This window comes from Rhinolophus sinicus, linkage group LG01, assembly GCF_036562045.2.
Source record: "Rhinolophus sinicus isolate RSC01 linkage group LG01, ASM3656204v1, whole genome shotgun sequence".
In the NCBI taxonomy this organism is placed as follows: domain Eukaryota; kingdom Metazoa; phylum Chordata; class Mammalia; order Chiroptera; family Rhinolophidae; genus Rhinolophus; species Rhinolophus sinicus.
In genome coordinates, this window is record NC_133751.1 from 77,467,742 (window position 1) to 77,490,577 (window position 22,836).

A 22,836-nucleotide genomic window follows, 5' to 3' on the forward strand; every position below is an offset into this window, starting at 1 on the left:
TAGATCCAATCTGAGTTTGTCCAAAAGAGATATGCCTCTCCCCTTCACATTTTGAACAGGACCTCCAGCACTGTCATGGAGATTAAAACACTTAACATTTTTTTTTTTTTTTTTTTTTTTAAGAAAAGATGGTAGCAGTAGAAGGCAGTTTGCTTTAACAATTGATTTTGATATCAGCAGATATGGACCCAATTCCTCCCATCAGTCATTCTCTTTGTCACTTGAAAATCAAGATGATGATCGTAAGACTTTGTAAACTATAAGTGCATAAGGAACATAACATAGTGTTGACATACAGAGGCATTGAAATATTAGTTTCAGACCCACTACATACTGACGTGCAAGTTGTACCCTGCACAAGGGCATCCAGTGGAGAGAGATGGCTACAGGGCCTGTGCTTCTTTGGCTAAGCCACATGTTCTGAAGCTAGACTACTCAACACAAAGGTGTCTTGTGGACTAATGACAATACTGAATCGTTAAATCACATTATTACATTTATAATGTTATTTGTACTGGTCTGTATTTTAGTATTAGTATACATTAAGCAGGGCATTTTAGAAGGACACCTACATCTCTTGTATAGGCAAAATCCACATTTTTATCCCTATAGCATTGGCAGTGCTTACGGCATTTTCAAGACTTTGGAGGCTCTTTATGTTCTACCTATAAATTAAAACAAATGATGAGCTATTAAGTTGCACATCTCCTGTTCCCAATCGTGTCTCCAACACTTCCCCTGCACAGAGAAAACCTGAGCATCATCTCACAGTAGCAAGCTTGGGGAAGCTACATTACCATAGTTCCTAAAGTTCTTTTCTAAAATGGGATGCTTGGGATTTAGGGACTGTATTGAAACTTTTTACACTCAAAGTATAATGTCTTTTTGGCTCAGGCTCCGTAGCTCCTGGGGGCGAGGTGGGAGGGCTACAATTCGAGACATGGATACTCCAGTCTTGACCTGGCTAAAAAACTTAATTGAGCTTCATATCACAAGGCAGAACCTGATTTCTGTGGTCCACTGTGGGGTGACGTGAGGTGCTTGCTGTCCCATTGTGGGCCCAGCAAATTCTGGTTAGAGAACCTGAGCAGAAGCATTTCCCATCTTCTCCATTATAACCAAGTACAGGAACCAACACCCCTACTTTGGTGCTAACAATGGTGTACAACACTGCCTAACACAGCAAATATTACAAAATACTAATAATGAATTTGTAGATAATAATAACCTTGAAGATATGTATGCACAAAATTTTGTACATGCTTCTTAACTTAGTACTCTCATAAATTTATATCGATGAAGATAGGAGAAGAGGAGGATTGTATGTACCACATTGAGTTTTAAGGCATTCAGAAATATTGATTTTTAAAAAGAAGCAAGCACATCTCTTAAACTGGTACTAATAGGCTCTGTGTTTTATACTTAGTAATACAAAGGAAAGACTAAGTAATTTGCAGGCAATTATCTCCATATTTTTCATATTAAATTTTCTTTTTAAAATAACTTCCAAAATATAAATTTCTAATTTCTTTCCTTAAGATTGAACTTGAAGTCAGAAAAACATAATTTCATTTTCAATTCTCACCCAATTTTATATAAAGTGATATAGTTCTGTCACAAACATCATTCTCGAGATTTTATATATTTAATAATTTTTTTTTACCTTCCTTTTATTGAGATCCATTATGTTCCAGGCACTGTGCTGTGTTTAATATTCAGCTACTAACACAGATTTAATTTTTAACCCGTTACAAATGTGGAAATGAAAGCCTAAAGCTTCTCATGGGCTCACTCAGGGTCACAGACCCAGTAAATGGTAGGGCCGACTTCAAAGACAAGCTTGACCTTTGGAATTATTATACTACTCTGTTTGGCTTAATTGGAGTTTGTCAAATAAATAAAATTAATGTCCTAATTTTCAGAAAGTAAATTATATTAGTAATGTATATTTAAAATATGCTTTGAACTAAGTGATTCCAAGCAAGATATTTTTAATTTCTGCATAATTACCATGGCTGTATTTCACTTAGGCAATGAGTTCATAAAGAATATTATTCTTTTCACAAATTGATTTAATGACCGTACTAGTGAGGTTTAAGGGCTGACTATGTACCAGAATGTACTTCACTTTTGTTTTTTAAGCACTTTACACATATTTTATAAGCATGAGATAGGTAAATTATTCTCCTTTTTGTGGGAAATGAGAACACGAAGGCAAAAAATGCTAAGTAACTTGTCCAAGGTTAAACAGACAACCAGTGTTACAATCAAGATTCAATCCACAGTGACTCCAGAAACTACCCTCAACTATTAAATGGTACTGCCTTCCAGAAAGTGATCATTATAACAAGAAGTCAAATGGAAAATTGGAAATTACTTGGTACATTTGATCAATACATAGCGATTTATTCCTACATTCATTTACCAAATATTATTGAATTGCTTACATGTGCCTGGTACTGTCCAGGGAAGCTGAGGCACTGCCATTAGAAAATTTTTATCTGCACAGAACTTACATTGCAGTCAGGGAAGTCAGAAGAAAACAAACCCTATACGTAAAATAGTATATTTGTGATAAGTGGTATGGAGAAAAATAAAGTAAAAAAAAAAAAAAAAAAATAGGGTAAAGGGGACAGAGTATTGAAATTGTAAATGGGGGTGGTCAGGGATATAAATCAATCTATGTAAGTGGAGCTCAGGGGAAAAAACAACTTCAGTTATGAACTACCAGCTCTACTTGTCTTTAATTTGTACTTCACCTTTTTTTTTTCATTTAGCCATTTCCCAAATAAAATAGATGTTTAGTGCATAAATTACTCTCTGGGAATAACTAGAACACTTTGAACAGCTACATTAACCTTTTCAAATGAATAAAGGTGGGTCTTAGTGCCCAAGAAAAGTAATTTATTAAATAGCACCCCTGTGACCTGAGAAAAAAAGTGAACATTTTCAAAAATGCCTTTATCTACTCTTGAAAAATAACTTTTGCAAAAACAAATGGGTTTGACAACTTATCAAAGTTTCAAACTTCTTTGATTTTATTGCCTTCATGTAGGCCAGTATGTATCATACCATTCTAGTGGGAAAGAAAAATAGAAAATTCAAACCAAACATCATTTCTTCAAATGTTTGTTTAAAAATCAGTCTAAGATTTGGGCATTTTTTTCAACTAAAATAAATCTGATTGTTTTGTCGTACAGATTCACAACAATATGAAACGCGCTCTTTGGCATCATCTGTAATGGCCCCAATCCTCCCATTCTCAGCCCTCGCCCTCATTTATTGATCGGATACTCTGCAAAGGCTTGCTGGCCCTTTGAGAGGTCATAACCTCATTCCTGGTGCTTCCGTGTCACCCACCCAAGCCTGCTCCTCAGAAAAGATCAGAAACACTGCATTAAGCTTTAAATGACTGCAAATCATATAAAGAGTTCCAAGGAAAGGGGAGGAAAAGAAATGTGTGTACTTTAACAGAGATCAAAGTTTAAGTTAAAGGAATAAAGTCCTACTCCAGCCTTAGAAGCAACCAACAGGACCCAGGTAAGTTCTGGGGCAAAGAGGCACCAAACTTGTATAGGTAGGCAGCTGTCTTACTCATTTACATCTAACGGTGTTCCATGGTCTTGCCTCTAGAAAAAAGACATCTTAGCTCACTCTCCAAAATCATCAGTTTTAAAGTGCTGGAGACTGTGACTATTTAATAAAGAAACATGTTTTATGATGTGGTGTCTAGACTGAAGCTCTATGTTCTTTACTTTCTATGTTGCACTTGAACATTAGAGGCAACATATATATTCAGAGGAAAATGAAAACATAAAACTTTCATCAGAAATATCCGTTATTGTATACATATACATTCTTTAACACAGTGTCCTTGTCTTCCTAAACAAAGAATAAAACATACCTGTACTTTTCAGAATAATGCCTCAAAGAGAGAAATACCTTTTGCCATGAAAAAGATATTCAGAAATTTTATAACTCTAAAGATGCTGCTGTATACCATAAAGGAAATATGAATGCTAACAGCTGTTCCTAAGAGAAAAACCTACTCCAATTTTCTCTGACACAAAGTGAGTATTTATTTATTTCCCTTTGCTCGCCTTTCTCATTTGTCTTTCTGTTCAGGGTTTTCTTGAGTAATCTATAGCATTTAAATGATCTGCAGTGTTTAGTTTAGAACATTTATTCTAGCACCTTAGTTTTTGGGATATTGACAGATTCAACTAAGTCACTCTAAAAGCTTTTTCTTAATAATTCACCAGGTTCATTTTCAAGATACATGTACATTTTATTCTTCGGAAGTAGCTTCAAAGATGTTAGTATATTGACTTCCTCCTTTCATGAAGTACAATGATAATAAATTAATAATAAAGTAATGACTTAACTATCTTAAATGCCCATTTCTTTCTAATTAATTAAACAACTATATTATGATTATTTCAGAATGAATATATTTCTTTCTCAATAGAGATGATATACAAAGTATTTCTGAGCAGGCATAGTACAGGAATCAGCCAATCAGAAGGGACACCATGCTGATATACTCTGAATGAATATTAACCCACTTCCAAAAAATCACAGTTATTTGTAAGGGCAACAATAATGATAATGGAAAGATAATTTCAGATCTTGGTGATTCTTGGCTAAGAATAAAAGAACACCTATTTATTGACACCCCACTATTTGACATTTCTCCATTCATTCATTCCACAAATTTTTACTGAGTAGCTCCTTATTTAATTTTCTTTTTTTTTCAATTACAGGTAACATTCAATATTATTTATTAGTTCCAAATGTATAGCATAGTGATTAGACATTTATTTGATGTACGAAGTGATCCCCCCAATAAGTCTAGTACCCATCTGGCACTATACATAGTTATTACAATATTATTGACTATATGCCCTATGCTGTACTTTACATTCCTGTGACTACTTTGTAATTTCCCATGTGTACTTAATCCTTCACCTTTTTCACCCAGCCCCCTAACCCTCTGAGCATCTGGCAACCATCAGTTTTTTCTCTGTATCTATGAGTCTGTTTTGTTTGTTCATTTATTTTGTTCTTTATATTCCACATATAAGTGAAATCATATGGTATTTGTTTAGAGAAAGAGTTATTTCACTTAGCATACAACCCTCTTGATCCATCCATGTTGTCGCAAATGATAAGATTTCATTTTTGTTTTTTTGTGGCCGAGTAAGATTCCATTGTATATATATGTACCACTTACTTATATAGTCATCTATTGATGGGCATTTAGGTTGCTTTCATATCTTGGCTATTGTGAATAATGCTGCAATAAACATAGGGGTGCATACATCTTTTCAGATTAGTGTTTTGGATTTCTTTGGATGAATACCCAGAAATTGAATTTCTGGGTCATAAGGTACTTCTGTTTATAACTTTTTGATGAACCTCTATACTGTGTCCCATAGTGGCTGCACCAATTTGCAATCCCACCAGCAGTGCATACTGAGCAATTTCTCAGTGTCAGACTCAGGGCACTGGGAATCCAGTGTTGAGCAAAACAAATGTGATCCTTATTCTCAGAGAGTTTACAAACCAGAGAAGGAAATGGTCATTAAACTCATAACTGCATGCTTAAAAACATACTTGCAAAATATATTTGGTAAATGCTATGAAAGAAAAGTAGAAGATGCTTCAAGAAAGTATACCAGAGATCCTAATTTAAATGGGAGGTGTTAAGAAAAGGCTTTCTGAGAAGTGCAATCGTTAATAAGAATTGAAGGATCAATTTGAATTAGTGAGATGGAATCTGGAGAAAAGCACACCACATAGAGCTCACTACATAACGATAGGTCCCAAAAAAGTAAAAAGAGTTCATTTTGTGTGTGTGAAATTTGAAAGAAGGTCAATGACACCAAGCAAGGAGGAAAGTGCCAGGAGAAAGTTCTGAAAGTACAGGCAAGGAGACCATGGTGCACCATTTTTCCTAAATGGAATGGCAAGCAATTGAAGGCCTTTAAGTTGAGGAGTAGGATTGTAATACTATGAGTGGGGTGAAGTAAACAAACTTAGAAAATAACAGGACTTGGTGTTGAATTCTAGGTGCAGAGTGAGTAAGAAAAAGGAGTCAAAGGTGCCTCTCAATTTGTCTTGGTCAACCGGGTAAACAGTAGCATATATATTGAAATGGAAAAAAAACTGACTCTGGGTGGTGAACACACCATGTGATATATAGGTGATGTAATACAGAATTGTACAATCGAAACTGATGTAACTTTACTAACCACTGTCACCCAATAAACTTGAATAAAAATTAATTAATTAATTAAGAAAATGAGGCTTAAAGAGAAAAAAGAAGTTGCCTCTATCTTAAGGCTTTATTTGTAAATAGTAAAATAGATTGGAAATATTAAAAAAAAATGAAAGAGATACTTACTGGAATATGAACAGGGATGGAGAAGAGACCGAGATATCAGTGGATTAGAGCCAAATGCATGGGGACCTAATTTTTTTATACAGAAACTGACATATAAAAGATGGAACACATAATAAGAGGCAGTATAGCAATCTCATTTTAAATTGCAAGGATAAGCCTCTGCTGCTTATCACAGAGGGTCTTATATAAATATAATATGTACTGACAGGAGAATGTTTCTGACCGTCAGAGGGGTAGCATCTTGTTGAACGGTTAGAATCTATAGCTACCTCATATAGTCAAAATTACCCCTGAAATTGCATAAATTTCCTATTGTTATATGGAATTCATGAGTAATAGATAATATTGTAAATTTCTTCCTGATCATTTCTGTTGCCCCACCCTTTGAAGAAGGTGAGAATAGAATCTAGATGAAAAGAAATATATTGCCTAATTCTGACTTTCAAATATTCTTGTGTTAAACTCAAAGTAGAGAAAATACCCATAAAAAACCCCAAAATTTTGCCCGTTAGAGACAAAAGAGATTTTGGCTCTCCAACATTTGGGCTTTAACTTTAAGCACGAGGCTTGGAGAACTGAGCACTGAGTTTGTACTGAAGTCCCCAGAGAAGATGTGAGAGAGGATACGTCATATATGAAATGCTCCGCCTCACATGAAGGAGCTTGGAGAGAAGTGGGAAAAGCAAGAGTGTTTAGACTCTGATGTGGGGTTTTCTTTCTGCTCCCTACTTTAGATAAAAATATTCAGGCAGACACATGGAATCTATAGGCAAAAGGAACGTATGCTGGCTTTTTGTCCAAAATCTGGTAGGAAGTGTATGTCAGAGTGCTCATGCCAACATTAGGAAGTCAGATTGAGTGGCAACAGTAATAGGACAGATTTAGACAAAGAGAAGGCTTGACGTAGCTCCCCATATGATCTTCCAACTGTCCTGGAGATATCTTCAACAGCTTTCAGGACCCCTCAAGGGAGATAGAGAAGATAATTAAAAGTCAAGATATGTTGTATCTTGCTGGGAAGCCAGTAGGAGGTGGAAAGATGCAAGATGGATGGCTCAAAGCCAGGGGACAGCAGAATAATGTTAGAAGCTGTGCATTCCATAGCACCAGTAAGAGAGTATATACGTAAGGGAGGAGGTATAATCTCAGGTAGGAGATAGTATAAACCACTGTGCCTTCACCATTTTGAGAAGAGAGATCATAAGTTATGCCAGCTATGGTGGACACAGCAAGGGCAGTGGTGATACCTAAAGACCAAACAGGTAAGAGTTATACATTATGTCCAGTTAGGATCACAAGTTGGTAAATGGACACATACCCTCACCAATTCCAGGACAATCATTTTTTTTTAAGTAGCTATTGTATGCAATAATTACTACTATTTATTTTAACTACATACATTTATATGATTTATTTATGTAACTATTATTGATAAATATTATTTAATCACTATTTAAATAGTGATTAAATAATTCTTACTGAAACCTTATGAGATAGGTACTATAATTGTCCCTATTTCACAGGTGAGAAGACTGAAGCAGAGAGAGTTGGGGTAGTTTACTCTAAGTGACTCACCTACGAAGTGATAGAGATAACATCTGAACCCAGGTAATCTGGCTCCAGAGTCTGTGCTCTTATGTGCACTATTCTATCTCCCCCTTCCTTAACTACACATGAAACACAAGGAGGTTAGGAGAAGGGAGAGGTGAATTTTGAGTATTACTGAATAGTTAACCCCAGAGAAACTAAATTTTAAACCAGCAGTAACTAATTTTTAAACCAAAATTATGTTGAAATGGCAAGATTAGATGTTTCCTGCCATGGACAAAAAGGAATCTCTTGGGTAATTTGAGTTCACTTAATGAGAAATAAGAAAAACTTCATTTGGATGTATCCATGATGCAAATGAATTTTATGTACAAAACCATGTACAGAGACACACATTATCCAAGAGCTCTTCACAGCTAATTTTTCTTCTCACAATTGAATAGATTACTATCTTCGGAGTGAGATCTATATTATCTGGGTTACACTCTCAGAAGCTGAGGCTACCACTGCATCTAACACAACACTGAGATATGGAGATTCCAATCAGATATTATTTTTCTCATATTTTTGTCTTGTTTTTTCTATCCATCTGTCTATCTGTCATGGTGATGGTGATTGTTAAATCATTTGATATTAAGTTTTAGACTTTTTGATCCTTAATATTTTAGCACACACCTCACAAGAAAAAAAAAAACCTTCTCTACATAACAATACCATTACCAAATTCAAGAAAATTACAATTAATTCATAATAGCATCTAACATTCCATATTCAGACTTCCACAATTCACCAAAAATATATATTATACTTGTCTCCCCCCCAATCCAGGATCCAAAAAATGAGATCAAAGAGATAATACAACTGCAAAGGTTTATGCATTACATCTAGGTTGTTATATCCCTTTAGTCTTTTGTAATATAGAAAATCCCACTGGTTTAATATCATTTTTCATCAGCAAGAATTCTATGGTCTTACCAGGCCAAAAGAATGTGAGAAAATAAAAGACTCTGTCAAAATGAGAAATACTTAAAGCTGAATGAGATTCATTCAAATACCTTAAGAGACAATAAAATGCAAAATGTAATCAAATGTTAAAAGCTGCATGGTTGGGGTCACAAAAAGAAGAACTGGGTAATGTATAATGTGACTCTAAAGAACGTTAGAAATACGGAGTATATGGGCTCGATGAGTTATGTGGGCTGTAACAGCAATAAGACCAACCTCTTCTCTAATTCGTCATGAGTTTATATAGGCAATAAATAAAGCTATGTTGCATGATGGTTAAAAATAAGAATCTACCAATTGTCCCAGTCAAAACCTTTGGATAATAAGAAATTATAGTTAGCTTAGAAGATAGTTGTTTTCCAAGTGGGTTAGCGTCTCTAACCCCAGGAATATGTACACATAGAAGTGTTTAAAACAATCGAAAATTAGAGAATCATTTTCTTGTGCTAAAGAATCTACATGTATTGGTATTTTTAGTAATTCAAATGTGTTAGAGAATTTGACTAACAGGTTAGCCCTTTTATTCAGATTTAAGATATGTAACTGAGTAAACAATTCAGACTTTTTATGTAAAATTGACATTACATAAAATGAGATATTTATGAAAATATAGATTGAACAAGTTTTAAAATCTATTTTTTTTATTTTTAAGCATTAGTTAAACATTTGAGATGGTTACAACAGATAATTAAACTTCTTTAAATATGTTAAACTACCTTTAATACAAACTTAGTGTGTTTGATTTCCTTTTCAGTACATTAACTACTTTTGCATATAAAACCAAATATTACTCAAAGGCCCATTAAAAGTGATTGTTAATATCTACTAGATTTACAGACAAAAAGTCACAACTTAAACTTAAAGTTTTCAAGAATAGCTAGATTTGGTTATTTATGGCTTTAATTGAATATTAATCCTTAAAAACTTTAGAACATATTTTTCTTTTCTTTTTTTAATTTATTGGGGTGACAATTGTTAATAAAATTACATAGATTTCAGGTGTACAATTCTGTATTGCATCATCTATAAATCTCATTGTGTGTTCACCACCCAGAGTCAGAACATATTTTTCAATATCAACGATCAAAAAAAAAAAACCTCACACTAAACACAGAATAAGTGACTGTTACATTTCAGAAGCCATGCTAGACATAAAACTCACATCTTTAAACACTAAAATCACGCACCATATGTTGAGATGTTTACACTCAGAGTTATCGGGGAACTAAGATCAACTGAAGGGTATCGGCTTGATGCTATCTCACATTTACATACAGTCATCAATAATAAATTCGTGGAGTGGAATAGTAGGTACACTACATATACTATTTAATTAATTGCATTTCTCTTTTTTCCCCAAGATTATATAGTCGAATTTGTTAATGATAATGCCAGTTTGGTGTGACTCCAGTAAATACACAGACTATGCATTTCTGAATATGTGGTTTTGTTCTTAAAGAGTTCTTAATCAAAAGGGAGACACTTTATCTTTATAATAATTATACTAACAACATTAAAACGTCTAGAAGCTAAGTTAGGAGAGTATCTTTATGAACTTGGGGTAATGAAAGATTTCTTAGGAAAAAATATTGCTTTACTATCCTAAAGAGAAGGCTGGACCTCCCAACTAATTCTTTCTAGAGTCTAACTGAGATTTTTTTGTTTTTAAGTTTAATTTATATAACACGACATGTATGTAACATATACTAACACACCCTTGAATAAATATTACCATAGGCTTGGGTTCTAGTTTTCATTCCATCACAAGTTATCTGTATGATCTTGTGGAAGTCACATAACATCCTTACTCTCAGTTACTTCAAGTGTGAAATGAAGTGTTTGACTAGAATATGACTAAGATGACTTCCAGCTATAAAGAGCCAATGAAACCATGACGTTTAAATAACTGCAGGAGAAAATAGTGATAAATTCCCCGAGGCCTTCTTTCTAAAATCGCCTCCGTTATCAGAATTTAGGCGTTACTATATATCAGGAGGCTTCAGAGATCTTCTACCATTTTCCTGCCCTACCCTTGACAATCGATGAGGTGGCAAATGATATGTCTAGAACACCCTTGTATTCATCTCTTGTCATTTTATAAGACATAAAACCAATAAGCGGTCTCACAGCCGAATCTCAATGCTGTTAAAGGAAGGCAGTAACCCTTCCAGTTTCGGACGGCTTTGTCCTTCCACAGACAAAAATTGTCAAATTAAAATTACATGAAAAAAGTACAAATAAGTTACTATTGGTTTTGTACTTTTTTTTTCTCCTTTGTATCTACATTTTCGTTAGTTTCTCAAAGGTCTCAGAGGCCTTTAGGAAGTAATAATCACAACATAAAATAGGCTGCTGGTAATTTATAACAGTACTTTGTTTTGCCTGAAATACATTTTCAACCCTGTTTTCATTAATGTTTATGATTTTTATTATATTTGTTGAGTTGTTTGGCAATGTAATATTAACCTTTGTGACATCACTTTGAGGAATACATTGAAGCAAACAAAGCTACCTTTTTTTAGATGTGGAAATTGATGCTAAGCAGCTAAATGTTTTTCCTAAGTAATGTATACTTGTTATAGATAATTTTAAAAAGACAACTAAAAGCAGTTCCTGAAATAATAATTTCTAATATCTCTCACTTAACTTTTTCCTAACAACAAAATATGATACTTTGGGGTATGATGAAATCAGATCCACAAAATTTCAGTCATTCGGGTCAAATAGCACATATACAAATGTATAACTTAAAAACTGATGTTCAAATTAGGGAGAACCTAAAATTTAAATTCTCGTATTTAAACTTTTCAATTAGCACCATATTAATTATTTCCATTTTATGAATTTAAAAGACCATTCATAAATAACCAGAGATGATTATGACATCAAATCCTTACTCTGATAATCAGTAATTAAAAATTAAACGTTAATCTTGACTTTCAAGTAGCAGCATTTTTTCTATTTGAGAATGACTCATCAAAAAAGTGTGTGGGGGGGCAGGAATATGGCAAAACATTAAAGATTATGCTATTATTGTAATCTCTTGGATATTTGGAGAAAAAAAAGAAACCTCAAAATCAAGTTACCTATAGGTAACTTATTCTAACTGTTGTAACTTGAGTAACTCACTTTGCGTCTCTTGGTCTCTCCTGTGTATAAAATAAGGATGTACATAATCTAAGTGACTGAATAACTGTAACTAGGTAAAACTTAGTTATAGAACCTTTTTCATAGGACATTTCATCCTTTATCTAGTAGAGTTAAGGAAAAGAGGCAGAAGTCAGCCTAACTTATTTATAGGATCAAGGACAGTGGTATCAAGACATTAAAGTATGAGAGTTCTGAAGGGTAGCAAAGTGACCACTTCTTAGAAGAAAGCTTATGAGCTTTTGTGTCTTGAATAAGATGAACATAATTCTAACAAAATCATAGCCCTGCAATAGCCAGAATTTGGGATATAAGACATAACTCTAGATACAAATTTTCAGCTCCTGTCTCATTAACCATATGGTCTCTGGGATCTGAAGCACCAGGGAAGCTCTAGAGTAGGCCTGTAAACTGTTTGCCATCGCTCTCAGTCGAAGGCAAGTGAGGGGGAAGGAGGTGAGCAGAGGACATATTACTGTAGATGAGACTGCAGATAATGCTGTGCTATAATTAGTGCATCAGGGCCTTTGGCAAACTGGAATATACGTTCCTACCGGCATGAGGATCCCATCTCTTTGGGAGAGTTTCTCTCACACTATTTTGGTAAGTAGTCTATCAAAAAGATGATGAAAACCAAGGCTTATCATGACAAAAATGTCTCTGACCCAAAGATTTACACAAAAGGTGTCACCCAGCAATACATAATTAATTACTAAGTGAATTTGAACAGGTGCTTAGTTTGGTTTGATAACTCCATGAAAAAGATAAAATATAAATGGGACTTGAAAAAGAGCAGGGATTAGGTCTTTGAGAAACATAAAACAATCTCATTAGCTCCTATATATGATATTTGAAAATCTAAATAAATTAACTTTCTTTACTAAACACAAATAAGAGCAATAGAACAAATAACAGCTTTGTTTTCAAACTATCTGCACAAACTATCTGAGAGTTTCATTGATCCCCTTCGGACGATGCTACATGCAACAGGCCCTGACAAAAATCATGTGTTTAGATTAAAAGAATCTTTGGAAATAATTATTGTGCTAAGATATTAGTTAGGTGTATCTCATGAAATAGAATAGGATGGGCTATATATAAGATGGAATGGAATGGAATGCACTATTTTTGTAAAACGCATATGTTCTGTGTATGTATGAATGGGTTTGTGTGTACTAGATCACATTATAAAATATCTGACTATAAATCATAGTCAAAAAGTTTGAAACTCACTGGTTTACGACAATGTAGCAACATGGTATTCATGAGCTGAATGTCCTTATCCACAAATGTGCTTTGACTGGCCTCACAGAAGAAGGAAGCGAAAGGAAAATAGCATTCCCAGACTGAACTACCCACAAGAACAATGGTGAGAGAAAATCCATTTCCAATGTTCTGAGTAAAGACTCAAAGTCGGATTATAGAGTCTAATTGATTATTTTTTAGAAGCAATAGATATTTGTTTAAGGACGTTTATAAATTGAAGGAGAAAATTAAGAAGGGACATACAAGGCAATTAGTACCTAGAGGAAATTTTTTCACAAAGGGAACACTGATGACGGAGAAGAGAAATGCAAGAAAAACCTTCAAGAGTCTGGAGAGAAGACAATTTATAATAGTAGTGTTTTCCCTTTCGCTCACTGCTACAATGTTATAAATAATCCATAAGGAATGAAGACTGAACCTTCTTTTCCTTTCTGTTACCTAATAAATGACAAAAAAGTCATTTCCTTGCACAAAACAGACAATTAATAACTATTTGTCGAGTAAACAAAGGATTAGGGCTGGTGTTTTTAGTTATTTTTTTACTGGGATAAATTAGTGTTGATGCAATCACAGTACCACACAGTATAATCTCCTGCAGCAGTTGGCAAGAAAACCCCACATTTTCAAGGCACCTATCTAGGACTAGAGGTACAAACTACAGCTAAAGAACAGAGAATGGACTATAGGAAGACCAGACTTCTTGGATTCTTTCATCATATCATGCTTACGAGCCACATTAATCAACCAATCACAGAGCTGCGAAGTACAAAATAGACCTTTTAAAAGTATAAACATCACTGTTCAAAACTCCATGTTCAACTCTCGTTATGTCTCCGCTACCTGAGTGAGACTCATCCACCTTGGGAATTTTACATAAGAAATCAAAGACTAATTCCCTCTTGCTCTGTAACACTGTCAGAAAGCCACCCTTTGAAAGTTGGTGTATGTTCAAAAAAATGAAAATTCAGTTTAACTTTTAATGGAAATAAGAAGATACGTTCACTGGTGAAAAATCTAAAACAGAAACATTGCAAAGCCAAATAGAATTGTGAGGTTAATATTTTGTATCCATAGCAGAGTTCCCTGAGTTAACCTGAGGAGTTTTAAGAAATACAGCTTCCCAAATCTGTCCCTCTCCCCTGTGATTCTAATGAGCATACAGTGTTGAGAACCACTGAGAGGAACAATGTTTTGCTATAGCTGAGATTCCATTTCTAGTTGCCTTTTTTATTGGTAAGCAGATTCTTTTTTTTTCCCTCCACTAGGGCTCCACAACAGGAATCTGAAAACAGATTCAAGAACAAGAAAAAAACAAGGAAAGGCAATGCTACCCAATGCTACAACATGGCAGCTTAAGCCCACGGGAGTCAGCCAATCAGCAACATAATGCATTTATGAAACTACATGAATTAAGGTTAAGTTTTTACTGCTTTGATATAGTTCTGACAAAGTCAAAGTACTGAATCAGAAGCCAAACATTTGTGGAAGAAGAAGTAGGAATCCTTGTTTCTCACTGGAGATTTTTGTCTCCTGTCGCTCTTCTCTGATCAAACGATAGAAGATTTTGTGTTTCCTTAAATAATCATGACACTTCACACCATGGCTGATGAATCCTATAAATAGACTGCCTGATCATATGTCCAGCTCAAAACCCTTCATTATTTCAGAAGAAAACCCAACTCTATGATATAGCAAGAAAAAGCTCCCAAAATAAGATTCCTACTTACCTGCCCAACCTCAGGTCTTATTACAGCCTATGTCCAGTCTACCCACTCTAGATTTCTTATAGTTCCCAGAGGTAAGAAGTTATTGTACACATCCATGCCTTAGCTCACTTTGCTACCTCAGTTTGGAAATCTCCTCTTCCGAACTCCACCCCTCTACAGGACGATCTCTCTGTTCAGCCTTTCAAGAATCAACTCACACATAGCTCTTTTTTCAAAATATTCCTCTATCAGGACAACTCTTCTTGCTTTGTTGAATTGTCAAATCAACCACTTACTTTTCTGTGTTCCCAATAGAGTTTGGGCATCATTCTAAAAATAGCATTTTTTAAAATGTGGTACATTTAGATCAAGGTTTAACAAATTCAGCACTATTGATATTTTAGACGGTACAATTCTTTGTTGTAGGATGTTTTAACAGCATTGTAGGATGTTTAATAGCATCCTTGGCTTCTACCCATTATAGGCCAGGAGCATTCTCCCTTCAAGTCATGACACCCCAAAAATATATCCAAACACTGTCACATGTCAAAATCACTCCAGTTGACTAAGATTTACATCTTTGTTCTCCCCTAATAAACAAGTAAGCGTCATGAAGGCAACAGTATTACATTCACCTTTGCATTTAGGATCCAGCAGAGTGCCAGGTCCACTATAGATTCTCAAGATATGTTTGTTAAAAGAAAGATTATTTGATACAAAAGGGATAGTACCATACTATCACAATGTAGAAAATCAAGTATATCAACAGCTATTCCTGATCAGGATAATGCTTCACTTTTTAGAGAGTGCATCATTAATGAAATTAAAATTTCCAATTTCATCTGAACACCAATTACATTAAAATCCTAAAATCAACCCATTCATCACTAGAAATAATTTATATTGATTTTATATGTTATTTAGACAAAATAAAATGAGATTGGGGTCTAGAACATGATTTGAAATTACTGTACATCTATGTATGTAAAACTCTTGGATTAAAAATTGAATTTAGTCAGTTTATTCAGTTTTTTTCAAAAATGCTCAGCTAGTACTTTTATGTTTTCTAAATAGCTTTAATTAATTGCTTACCTTTCTTTAAAAAAATGTTCGGTTAGTACTTTTTATGCTCTGAAAATAACATTTTAAGTTTTTTAAAGTTTTATAAACTTAAAAGCATCAAATTTAAATAATGCATCTTTTTGCTAAGTCTCCTTTTTACTCCATTAACATTGATGGCACACATTTCTGTGATAGAATTGATAGTGCGAGGAATTTTAGACACCAGAAGTATATTACTTTAATTTTAAATAGGTATTCCAAATAAGTTTCTAAATAAAATTGCTGTGCCAGAATTCAAATACATAAGCACAAATACACATAATACACAAAGTTCTAATATATGATAAGTTATAACACATGATACTAAGTGGTCTTCATTCTTTCTTATGCTAATGATGCAATTTCATATTGTGTCTTATGTGCTGTTGAGTTGGCTCTGACTGCTGACGGCCATATGAATGAGTGACGTCCACCAAGTCCTGTCCTCAACAGCCCTGCTCAGCTCTTGTAGGCTCATGCCTATGGCTTCTTTCATGGAGTCAATCCATCTCATATTTGGTCTTTCTCTTTTCCTTGTGCTTTCTATTTTTCCCAGCATTATTGTCTTTTCTGAAGAACCCTGCCTTCTCATGATGTGTCCAAATTAGGACAGCTTCAGTTTTGTCATTTTTGCCTGCAGCAATGTTTCATGCTTAATTTGCTCTAAGATCCACTCGTTCACCATTCTCACAGCCCAGGGTATCTGTAGAGCTTTCCTCCAATCCTGTATTTCAAATCAACCCTTTTTTTTTTCCTATCAGTCTTCTTTATGGTACAAGATTCACATCCATACATAATAATTGGGAAAAAGATAACTATAATGTTATCCAAAGTGTCAAATTAATCTCATTTTGTAGAGTACCTTAACTTTACAAACAAAGCCATTGACATTTTCATTTGGCCTCAAATACCTTTTAACCAAACTACAAATCTCTTTCATATCTAGCATCTGGATTTCTCACATATATAACAATAGAAATAACAAAATGGTCATATTAATGTGACTTTAACTTTCCTGTTCTTGAGGTTTAGTAACTTTTTCCAAAACTTAGCTCTATACTTTCTAAATATTTTTGTCACTTAAAAAATTCCATATATATATATAGTTTTTTAATTTCTTGAGGTGTTAGTATATCTCCTTGTGAGTTCTTGAAAATTGATGCTATAAACCAGAGGTCAGTAAACCATGGCCTGGAGGCTGAATTCTACCTATCACCTATTTTTGTATGGAGTATCAACAAAAGCAGTTTTCACATTTTTAAATGGTTGAAAAAAGTCAAAAGAAGAATAACATTTCATGAAAAGCAAAAATTATATGAAACTCAAATTTCAGTGCCCACAATTGAAATTTTATTGGAACACAGCTATGCTCACTTGTGTATGTATTTTCTATGGCTGCTTTTGAGCTACATGACAGAGCCCACAAGGACTGAAATATTTACTGTCTGGTTCTTTGTAGATAAGTTTGCCGAACCTGCTTTAAACAATTAGTGTATGACTATACACACACACACAACACGTAAATCTGGGGGAAGGACCCAATATATTTCTAAGGGTATTTCTTCCAGCTAATATCATTTTATTATTTTCTCATCAATATATTTTTCTGTAAGCCTTAGTAAAGGCCATTAGTCATTAGCAGTTAAATATTTGCCATGATGTTCATTTAATATTTGAAAAGTATTATTGAACTACCCACATCAATCAGTTACTTTTTTAAGATGTACTTTCCTTCACCTCATCATTGAAGTATCGAGAGTCTGGAATTCCTATAATTCCCCACTTGAAATCAACTTATACATCTAAGAACAATCAGCAATGACTCTGAATCTGTAAAACTCAGCCTAATGTTTACTTTATCATGTCTTGGTAAAGCTGTTATGTCTGGCTTCCAAACTACACCATTTTATAATAAAGACAGCAAACCATATGAAGTTTAATTCAGTCTTGACCCAATTTATAGTCCAGCTTAAATACAGGGGAAAAAAGGGAGGGGGGGAATTGGGTAAATTAACCAAAAAATTGAATTCCTTGCAAACAAACATTGCTAATAGGTATTTAAATGATACAAAAGATTATTATTCTCTACTAATGAACTTACTGCCATTCAAGCTAATGCAAAAGCTACAAAAATGTAAATCAGTAATTTACTGTATAATGCCATAACTAAATAGATTATAGTCTGAGCATCTGCTCATGGTTGAAAAGTTACCTTTAAAATAAGATTTCTTAGCAGAAAATTCAGTTGTTTATTACTTCTGCATCATTATTTTAGGCCTTTCTTTAAAGAAATAGTGGGGAAGCTTTAAGTGTCTTGAAAGGAACGTAGAATTTGCTGTGATATCTAGTATGATCTTGCTACTATATTATGTGGCTATTAACAGTAATGATGACTATATTATATGTGAGAATGTTTCTAAAAATCTTTAAAATGAAAGTACATACAGCATATTTCTAAATTTTTATATTTAGCTGGGTGTTGTAATAGTCAGTGAAGAAAACTCAAAAATCATTTAGAGACATTAAAAATGTATCACTAGGAGCAATGGTTCAAATAATAGTTCTGATATGTGTCTCATAACATAAAGAAAGTGACTGAAAAATGAAATAATAAAGAGATATTTTCTATTATTTATTAAAAGAAATACTAGGTTTTAACTAAATTCAATCTCTTTGTTGTTGCTACCGACAGTTTAGAATTGTTTTTTTTTCAGCCCCTAAAATAAATTATGAGAGGCAATTCAGAGTAGCAAAACAAATAATGTCATTCTCCTGAGAATCAAAAAGATGAATATCTCAAATACATGAACCTGAGAAGTGAGGTCTCTTCCTTAGCATCCAAATTATCTGGCTTTACCAAAGGCAGTCTTGGAATGGAAGGAGCCTTAGAAATCACCCAAGAAATGGAAATCACAATCTTTCCACTAAATCATGAATAACTTCTCACAGGTTATGTGAGATTCCATGTCAATTCTAACTATCTAATCATTAAAATAATTTTCATTTAAAAGAAGATCAGACCATTATTTTCAATTGTCATATCATCTTTGTAATTAGAGATGATGCCTGCCATATTCAGCCAGCTTTTCAGGCATCATGGAACCCTGATAAGAAATCTCAAATACAAATTATCTGTTTGCCTCCATTAATACGACATGTAGGGGCTGTAGTCGACTGGCAGTGGACTGTGAACAGGACTTAAGTTGGAAATGCATCAGTGTGGCAACTCCTGCACAACTTTTGACTTCAACTCTAACCTCAAATTGGAAGCCCAAAAAAGAGTCTCTCCTTTCTCCTAATCTAATCAAAATATTTGGAATGTACTACAATTCACAAAACAAAATTCTGCTTCTACCTTTCTATGCCCAAATATGGGAAGATGCTTTTCTCTTCCTTTTGCTATATTTAAGAACCTTTCCAGCTCAACCTTTACCCATCACTGGAACCACACCACCGGAAGAGTTTTACTGGACGTTGCCTTGTGTTATAAAAACACGATTAAATTAAAATGAGTTTTCTGTGCTTACTAAAAAGAGAGCATTTGCAGTCACTGTGAGTGGCTTCAGTGCTGAGCACTTACCCAAAGATCTGGTTCTGTGGAGTCAGCTGTCCTCCATGTGCCTGGTTCTGCTGCATGTGAATGAGTGTTCAAATGCCTGGCCTTACCAAACGTTTTCAGAAAAGACTCAACCCTTCAAATGAGAGAATAGTTGCTCATTATGAGAAGTCTTAAAAAAAAAAAAAAAAAAAAAGACAAGAAAGAAAGAAAGGAAAGGAAAGAAAAAACTGGATTTATACAGGCAAATGCTTCCACAGGTCTCAGAGGTTTTGCAAGACTAATCATCACCAACATGAAACTTGAGCTCATCTTTTACAGACCTTTGTTTCCTTCCAACTACATTTCTTTCAATTTTCATTTCATTCGCTTATTCCTTTTTTTCCTCCCTGCTTTTGATCTCCTATTTTATACTGTACAGAAGTCTTGAGTGGTATGTGTGAAGTGAGTCATCGTCAGCCTGATGAGGGAAAGCCTGCTGGTCTAGAAAAAAAATCATAAAGTAAGAAACAAGGTCTGAGAGTGGATCAGGTGTTAATCTGCATGGTTATCATTGTCCTGTTGTGCTTCGTGAAAGACACCTGATCCTTTCAATACGACATTTCATGTAGTGATGAAAATGGGATATGGAATATCATCGTGGAAACTGGTTTGATTGGGATAATAATGACTAAGAGGCTGTCATTGCAAAAAAAAACGACAGGACCCAATTGTGAAGAATGAGCTAAACATTGAATCTGTTTCATAAGCTTAGCTTTTGTTTAGGGGTCTCCAAACAACTCTCACTCCACTAGCCTTTGGAGCCTTCATCCCAATTTGGACATCATCCAAGAATTCTGCTCCAATAGCGATTATAATTTCTCATTGGGAAGAAAAGTGGGAAGCTGGGATTCAGGCACCACAGGAAAAAATTGTGACATGCTCTGACCCTAGTAAAGCTTTACCTTATGTACTGTGGTGCTTAGGGATGGCCACGTAGAAGATTGAAGCACATTGTGTAGATTTATATTACTCCATCGACTGTTTAATAATAGTGGCCATCCTGCAAAAGCACATTCTTTTATTAGTAATACCACTGGAATATACCTTTATAAAATTTTATTTTATTTAATTGGCTCAGGATACTTTAACAACATTTACATTTTCAATTGCTTCTGTGATTATGGCTATTGAGAATAGAGATAAAAATACAAGAGTTCAGCCTTTTAAGATTTCTAGTCAATCCCCTGAATCAAACTCTTTCCCTAAAGGGTAAATGAATTTAAAGCTAATGTAACTACTAAAAAAAATAATAGCCAGAGGCTATTCACATTGCTTTTGATCTCCGGTTTAGTGTTGAGGAACTTTGGTGCTTTCTACACCAAACAAATCCAGGTTCACGTTTTTCAGAGACATGTCAGCTCCATAAACAAGCATATTTATAATACCATTCTACTCATGAGTAAATATGAGAGACATGAGTCTACCAATTCTTTTGAATACCATTAATATAAATTTCCTTGTATTTTTGTGGTTAACAACTCTTATTAAAAATAAAATACAAAAACAATACCAGGAAACCTATTTTAGGTCTTACTAACTACCTTATGTTGACAGGAACTGCAGATTTTCCATTCACTATAGGCTGTTTTACTCTATAATGAAGCTTTTGAGCTAGATGTTTTCAAGCAATGTTTCAGGTTTTACTTTCAAAGCATGACTGCCATGTCCTCTACAATTTTAAAAGTTAAAATGAAAATTTAACAGCTTCAAGTAGCAATTAATAAATTCTTTCATTTATAGAAAAGATCAGTAGCTTCTATCCTACGCGAAAATGAGCATTTCATAAATATTGAATACCACTACCCACACACTCTACAAGTTGGTTAGCTAAAAAGACAGTAATTCCATTTGAGGCTTTTAGCAAGGAAAAGATAAAATAGTTGAGATAAAGTAACTGACATTATTTGTTACTATTTTACTTTTAAAGTGTAGTGAACAGTAATGTTGTACAAACTTCTAAGAGAAAATTTTACTGAAACGTTTTCTGAAAATGCTGAGCCCTTTATTAGGGGATTTCTTGTCTTACAGGCTGTGTGACGGCTGAATATTTGATTAGTGTGGTACATGCAGCAGATGCTTGTATCAGGGAATAATTTTAGCCATATAAAATATTCATCACTATCTGATAGCACCAGAAGTGGAAATCTGAGCAGTTATCCTGTCCAGAAAAGGACTTAATGCTTCATAATAGGAGGAAAGGTGACCCATGCCCCTCAGCTCCTAAAGAAGGCTGAATTTAGAGCAGGAAGACACCCTGACTGGTAACTGCTTCTTCAAACTAGATGGTTCATATCCCACTTCTTTTAAAAACTGTATAACTAAACCCTCAATGACCTAATTGTTCCAGCTAGAAAATGAAAGTAAAAAGCCCTCCTGGTGGGAGGTGGGGAAGGGCATAATGAAGCATAGTTAATGAGTCAGTACTTGAGGATCTCACTTTCTGGAGAGTTACATCCTTTCTGTCATTCAATATGAGTATCTTTTCAATGTGGAACATGGAGGTTCGGTTTATTTATTTATTTATTTACTTATTTGCTTTTAGAGTCAAACCTAGAATGATAAAATAGACATTTACCAGCAGTTTGTGTAAGTGGTAAGGAAAAAAGTTTGGTTTCCACTGTAGTCTGTGTAGTTGCCTTTCGGTGAGGGAACTGCCTCCAGAGCTCAGTCTTTGCCCTCTTCACCTTGCTATGTACTAGGCATCTGATACTGAATTACTTCCTGGATGATTCCATCTCATCCAGTTTTATAGTGCTTATCATTTTCTAATGCACTTCATAATTTACTTATTTATAGGTCTCTCCTTTCTGACACACTCCTGAATATAATCCCCTCTGTGGGTTCTTACTCCTTAATGCCGCCCTAGTACCCAGAAGAATACCTGACATAATGAGGCATACAATAATATTTTGAATAAATAAATGAATGAAGACAGTAAGGGGTTACAGAAGATGTATATAACTTTTTCTTACAGTTTGGAAGTGGGGAAATAGTTTTCTCTCAAAGTTAAAGGAAGAGGTAGGTAAGACCAGTTTTAGTATAGTTTTCTATTAAAACAA

The 22,836-nt window shown here is 34.3% G+C and overlaps 1 protein-coding gene across 3 annotated transcripts in view; it reads right to left on the reverse strand.

The window, feature by feature from the left end:
• Window positions 1-22,836, reverse strand: part of ZPLD1 (zona pellucida like domain containing 1) — a 509,249-nt gene that overhangs the window by 44,082 nt on the left and 442,331 nt on the right. Inside the window, exon 1 of one of the 3 annotated variants that reach the window (XM_019742922.2) lies at window positions 19,760-19,881. The exons of the other annotated variants lie outside the window; for them this stretch is intronic. The gene's annotated coding sequence lies outside the window, so the exon portion shown is untranslated. Of the gene's footprint in view, window positions 1-19,759; window positions 19,882-22,836 lie in introns of those variants that run through there. 3 annotated transcript variants of the gene reach the window in all.